The sequence below is a fragment of the Sturnus vulgaris genome, chromosome 29 (genome assembly GCF_052056855.1).
Source record: "Sturnus vulgaris isolate bStuVul1 chromosome 29, bStuVul1.hap1, whole genome shotgun sequence".
Lineage (NCBI taxonomy): Eukaryota > Metazoa > Chordata > Aves > Passeriformes > Sturnidae > Sturnus > Sturnus vulgaris.
Genome location: NC_142271.1, coordinates 4,481,844 through 4,487,843, shown reverse-complemented (window position 1 = coordinate 4,487,843; position 6,000 = coordinate 4,481,844). Strand labels below are relative to the sequence as shown.

Here is a 6,000-nt window from a genome sequence, read left to right as displayed (position 1 = left end):
CCGGGAATTCCACAGCAGGGAGCAGGGAATGGGGCTGGGGCTGCTCCGGGACCATCCAGGCCAGGCTGGAGCTGTGCCGTGCTCCTCTGGGGCAGGAACCACCTTTCCTGGGCACCTGGGAATGTCACAGCAGGGCAGGGAATGGGCTTGGAAGGTGGTGGCCACCAGGCCAGGGCTGGAGAAGGGTCCTGCCAGCCCCACCTGGGGCACAGGGGACACAGTGGTGGCCGTTGTCCCCCCAGGGTGGCCCCGAGTGTGGGTGGGCAGCACCCAGTCCCTATCCCCTGCTCCCGTGGGGTTTTCCCATCCCCATCCTGCCCCAGCTCTGCCTGCAGGAGGAAATCCTGCAGTGTCCGTGGTTTTGGGGTGGGGGCTGCTCCAGCAGCTCCTGATGTGCCCTTAAGGGGTCAGGGAATAACTGGACACCAAACTGGGGGTGCTCAGCCTGCCTGGTTCGGCTGGGGGGGCTCCCCCGGTTTCTCTTGGGCTTCCTGGGCTGTTTTTGGGGCGCTCCTGGGAAGCAGGAGGACAGGGGGAGATGGAGCAACCCCTGTGGGTCCCCTCTGCCTGGGGACAGTGGCCTTGGGGAGGGGACAGCTGCAGTTTTGGGGTCCTGCTGTGGGCTGGCAGGGAGGGACGCTGTCCCCCCGCCCTGTGGGGACACAGGAGGCAGCGGATCCGGTGAAAGCCACCCCCCCTGCCCAGCCCCTAATTCCCCATGGCTCATGGGGGGATTATGGGATCAAGGGCGGTTTTCCCTTTCCTGGAGAGCCCCCGGTTGTCCCCAGGCCCAGCAGGGAAGGTCCCTGTGGGGTGCGAGCCCGAGCTGGGCCTGGCAGGTGCCACCAGGGTGTCACCACAGCCTGACAGGTGCCACTAGGGTGTCACCACGGGCCTGGCAGTGCCACCAGGGTGTCACCACAGCCTGGCAGCTGTGACAGGCAGAATGAGGGCAGTGCCAGGGATCGGGGCACGGCGCCATCGCTGTAGGGCAGCAATCTGCAGTGCCAGCACCTCCGTGCCCAGCTCTGGGAGCCACCAGGCCGTGACAGGGGCCCGAGCAGGGTCCTGCCAACCCCACCTGAGCCATGCTGGGCACCAGCTGAGCCGCTGGGGGCTGTCCCGCTGCCCATCCTCTCTCCCCAGAGCCTGGGGGTGCAGAGCCCGCCCCACTCCAGAGGGTTCCACACCCTCCTGGCACCACAGGGGCTCCCCTGCCCCGCCAGGCGCAGGATCCCGAGGGATGCGGGGTCCCAGGGATGCGCAGGGATGTCCTGGCTGTCCCCCGATCCAGGAGGGATGCAGGGACCTCTCCGTGCCCCATCCCAGTGCTGGGATGCAGGATCCGGGAAACTGGGATGGGGGAAAGCGAGCAGGGTCCCCTCTGTCCCCCGACACGGGAATTTCGATCCCCCCCAGCTGGAATGCGGGGTCCAGGCTGTCCCCAGGGCTCCGGGGTGCGGGATCAGCGCGATCCCCTCGGGGTGGGCAGCGCTCTCCAGCCCCTCGCGGGGTCGCGGCCGCCCTCGGTGCCGCACACGGAGGGGTCGGCGCGGTCCCCCCGGGGGCTGCGGAGGTTGGGGGGCGGTGGGGGCGGTGCGGGCCCCCCCGCCCTGCTCGGTGCCAGCCCGGCGTCACGTGCCGCTCGGTGGCCCCCGAGCATGCCCAGCTCCGGCTGCGGCTCCGGCTCCCGCTCCGGCTCGGGCTGGGGCTGGGGACGGCCGGGGAGATGCTGCTCCCGTAGGCAGCGGGGGGGGACCGGCCGCTGCCCGCCCCGCACGGTGAGTGCCTCCGGCGCGGCTCCCTTCCTCCTCCTCCTCTTCCTCCTCTCTTCCCCCTCCTCCTCCTCCTCCTCGCGGGAGCCGAGCGGCAGCGCATCCCCTCATGGTGCTGGGGGGGGCTCTTTTAGGGAAAAAGGGGGGGCTGCGCTCCGGCCCCATGGGCAGAGCGGGGCGCGCTCTGGGGTCCGGCACCCCCCGGCTGTCCCTGCACCCCCTGCCCCTCGTGCCGAGCTTTTAGGGGGCCCCCCGAGCTGTCCCCGCCGTGTGTTTATGGGCTGCGAGCTCGGTTTGTGTCCCCAGAACCCCAAACGCTGCGGGCTGGGACCCTCCGGGTTTGGATCCCCCGGGCTTGGCCCCCACTGCGTGCAGGGGCAGAGCAGCGCCGAGGCTTTGGGGGAGCCCCGCTATTCGCTGTCTCAGCACCCCCAAACCCCATCCTGGTGAGGGGAGGGGCTCGGAAGGGCCGGACCCTTCCCCTGGCCCCCCGCGCTGCGCTGGGGACGGGATGTGATGGATGAGGCTGAGATGTCGTCTGGCGCTTCCCAGGGAAGCCGAGACCTTCCCTTGGCTCCGCGGCTCCTTTCGCTGCCTGCTGCGAACGCGGAGCGAGCCATCCTCCTCCTCCTCTTCCTCCTCCTCCTCCTCCTGGGCCTGGAGGAAGGGCAGCTCCGCCGCTCGGGGCCCCCCTCCCCTGCACCGGGGGGTGTCTGGCGGTGCCGGAGACGCGCGAGCCGCAGCCGCTGCCCCGAGCCCTCAATCGCAGCTTTGTTGCGCCGCTCGGGGGGAAGCAGCCTCTGATTCATCACATGATGGGGATGTTCATACGCCACGAGTCTATTAAACCCCAGCGGAAGGGGCCGGACCGGCCTCTCCCCCCTCACCCCCCTCCCCAAGGTGCTGCTGACCACGGGCCGGGGGGGGGGGGGGGGGTGTCCGGTCATTCTGTCACCTCCGGGATCCGCAGCACCTGGCCCTGCCGTGGCCCGCGGTCCCTCGGGGGCAGGGGGGCCGGCCCCCGGCTCCAGATGGCGGCGGGAGCCGCTCCGTTAATCCCCGAGTGCGGGGAGGGCGGCGGGGATGCTGCCGGTGGCCACCGAGGGGTGCGGGGAGGGCCGGGAGCGGAGGGAGCCGGGGCTGGCGTTTGCTGCAGGATTCGTCCCTCCAGGCTGGCTGCGGCGCTGCGTGCGGCGATCGGCGGCACCCGCTGCTCTCTGCCGCTGCTGCGCGTCTGCAGGAGAGCCGGGATCCCACCGTGAATCCCTCCATGAATCCCGCCTTGAATCCCTCCATGAATCCCCCCGTGAATCCCTCTGTGAATCCCGCCTTGAATCCCCCCGTGATTCCCACTGTGGTCCCCCCATGGATCCTGCCGTGATCCCTTCATGAATCCCCTCCATTAATCCCCCCATGAATCCCGCTGTGAATCTCTCCGTGAATCCCCCCATGCATCCCTCCAGGAATTCTGCCGTGGTCCCTCCATGGATCCTGCCGTGAATCCCCTTGTGAATCCTTCCATGAATCCCTCCAGGAATCCCGCCTTGATCCCTCCATGAATCCTGTTATGAATCCTTCCATGAATTCCCCCAGGAATGCCCTCCATGAATCCCTCCATGTTTCCCTCCATTAATCTCTCCATGAATCCCTTCAGGAATCCCCCCATGATTCCCTCCCCGATCCCCCCATGATTCCCGCCGTGATTCCTCCACGATCCCGCCCTGAATCCCTCTCCACGTCCCCGGCACGGAGCTCATCCCGGGATGCTCAGCCCTGCTCCCGCCGGGCTCGGCTTGTTCCTGTGGCTGCTCCAGCTCCTTCTCCCGGCTCCCGCTGGGAGAGCAGAGCTCCTGTCCCGCTCTGAAGCTCCTGTCCCACTCAGACTCGGACCTGTCCCCTTCTTGTCCCTTTCCCTTTTCCAGGAGAGGCTTCCCAAGGCAGCTCCTTCCCTCCTCGGCCTGGCACAGCCGTGGCTGGGGGACACCTACGCCTGTCACCCACCCCGAGCCACCCCCTTGGGGACACAGAGCCAGGATTAGGACACCCAGAGAGAGGGGGTGGCATAGGAATTAAAATTCCCCAGCTAAAAATCCCATGGGAAGCACAAAATCCGGCCTTTATGGGCAGTCAGTGTTTGCAGGGGACCCCCAGCTCACCATGGGCACCCACCCTGCTGCACGGGGCCACCAGGCTGCCAGGGACACCCCACAGCGACAGGGGCTGTGGCGAGGGGTCCCCGTGTGCCCAGAGGTGCCCCTGGCAGAGGCGGTGACAGGGTGACAGGGTGACAGGCTGGCACCGCATCGGGCTGGCGCTGCAAACCGCGTTTTGCTGCCGAGTTCCCATAGAAACAGGCGGGAGCAGCCGCCGGGCTGGCGAGGACGAGGCAGAGGAGGGACGGGCAGGAGGGTGAAGGACACGGCTGGCACTGCCAACGCCACCAGGTCACCGCTGACCAGCGGCTGCTCCCCGCCCTGGGGGAAGGGACAAGGGACAGCGGCGTGTGACCCTGGCTGCGTGTCACCGTGACACGGGTGAGTGTGTCAGTGTGTCCACGCGTGTCGCGGTGCCCACACTCCTCACGCCATTTCCAGGCCTGGCCTCGGGCACAAAACCCGTCCCAGATGGGCACTGAGGGTTTTTTTTTAATCCCCCCGAGACCTCCTGAGGCAGGCGGGCAGGGCCGGGGGTTGTTTTCTGCTCCATCTGTGCCCCCGGGAATCAGCCGGGCTGGAGATTTCCCCCAAAGCTCGGCTGGAAGGGGACGCGCGGCTCTGGCTCCGCTGCTGCTCCTCTCCCTCTCTCTGTGTCTCTCCCAGGATTTGGTTGTAACATCCCCCACTCCTGTTTTCCTTGGAAAACACGATAATCCGCAGCAGCAGGCAGGAACAGCGCCTTGAGGAGCGCGCTGCCTCCTCTCCAGCCTCCTTCCTCTCCAGCCTCCTTCCTCTCCAGCCTCGTTCTTCCCCAGCATTCACAGCTCTACGCCCACCCAGGGCCGTCCTGCCCCCCCTGCAGCCCCTTCCCCCTGCCCCGGGGGGAGGTGATGATCCCAAACATCCCTGTTATCCCTGGCACCGCTGAGGAGCACACGGGGCACGGGCAGATGGAAACCTGCAGGCAGAGGGAAGGAGGGAGGGAAGGAGGGAGGGGGCGCGTGTGGAGCCCCCCTTTGCAGCCCTTCCATCATCCCAAACCGGAAAATCCCCTGGGATTGGACGGTTCTGTGCAGGCAGTGCTGGATTGGGTTTGATTCTGGTTTTTACTCAGCGGCAGCACCACAGGGAGCCCTTCCAGGGCCTGTCCAGGGCACATCCGGAGCTCCAGAGCCAGGCTGGAGCAGGGACAGGGCTCTGGGGCAGCAGCTGCAGGGCGAGGTGGCCCCGGCTGGGATGCAGGGAGTGAGGCTGGATGGTGACAGAGTGAGGCTGGATGGTGACAGAGAGTGAGGCTGGATGGTGACAGAGAGTGAGGCTGGATGGTGACAGGGAGTGAGGCTGGATGGTGACAGGGAGTGAGGCTGGATGGTGACACGGAGTGAGGCTGGATGGTGACAGGGAGTGAGGCTGGATGGTGACAGAGAGTGAGGCTGGATGGTGACAGGGAGTGAGGCTGGATGGTGACAGGGAGTGAGGCTGGATGGTGACACGGAACGAGGCTGGATGGTGACAGGGAGTGAGGCTGGATGGTGACACGGAGTGAGGCTGGATGGTGACACGGAACGAGGCTGGATGGTGGCAGCGGCCGGTCGTGCCCTTAATCTGCGAATTCACTAAAGCTCTTTAATAAAGATTCAAAGTCACCAACTTCTCAATTAAGGGATGAGGCAGCTCTTGATCCGCGTTTCTGGGTCAGCCGGGGAAAGGCCATTTAAGAGCTGGGCGATTCCTTTGATGTTTCCAGGGAATGAACACCTGGCTGGGCAGGAGGGCTCGGCCTCCTCCAGGGCAGCTCCCGCAGCCCCGAGCCCAACCCCGGCTGCTCCTGACTCATGGGCTCCTTTTGGGAGAAAGTGAAGCTGCTGGAGCGAGCCCAGAGGTCACGGAGGTGCTCCGAGGGTTGGAGCCAGGCTGGGAGAGAGAAAGGTCCAGGGAGAGCTCAGAGCCCCTCCCAGTGCCCGAGGGAGCTCCAGGAGAGCTGGGGAAGGACAAAGGATGGAGGGACAGACACAGGGAATGGCTTCCCCCTGCCAGAGGGAGGGGATGGATGGGATTTTGGGATGGAA

At 66.5% G+C, this 6,000-nt stretch overlaps 1 protein-coding gene across 8 annotated transcripts in view; it reads left to right on the top strand.

Annotated features, from left to right (window-relative positions):
• The first annotated feature begins 1,679 nt into the window (after nt 1-1,679).
• PLEKHA6 (pleckstrin homology domain containing A6) overlaps nt 1,680-6,000 on the top strand; it is a 45,728-nt gene continuing 41,407 nt past the window's right edge. For 7 of the 8 annotated variants that reach the window (XM_088180431.1, XM_088180423.1, XM_088180426.1 and 4 more), the window contains exon 1: nt 1,728-1,781. The gene's annotated coding sequence lies outside the window, so the exon portion shown is untranslated. Of the gene's footprint in view, nt 1,782-6,000 lie in introns of all 8 variants that reach the window. The other variant, XM_088180428.1, reaches the window with a different exon arrangement.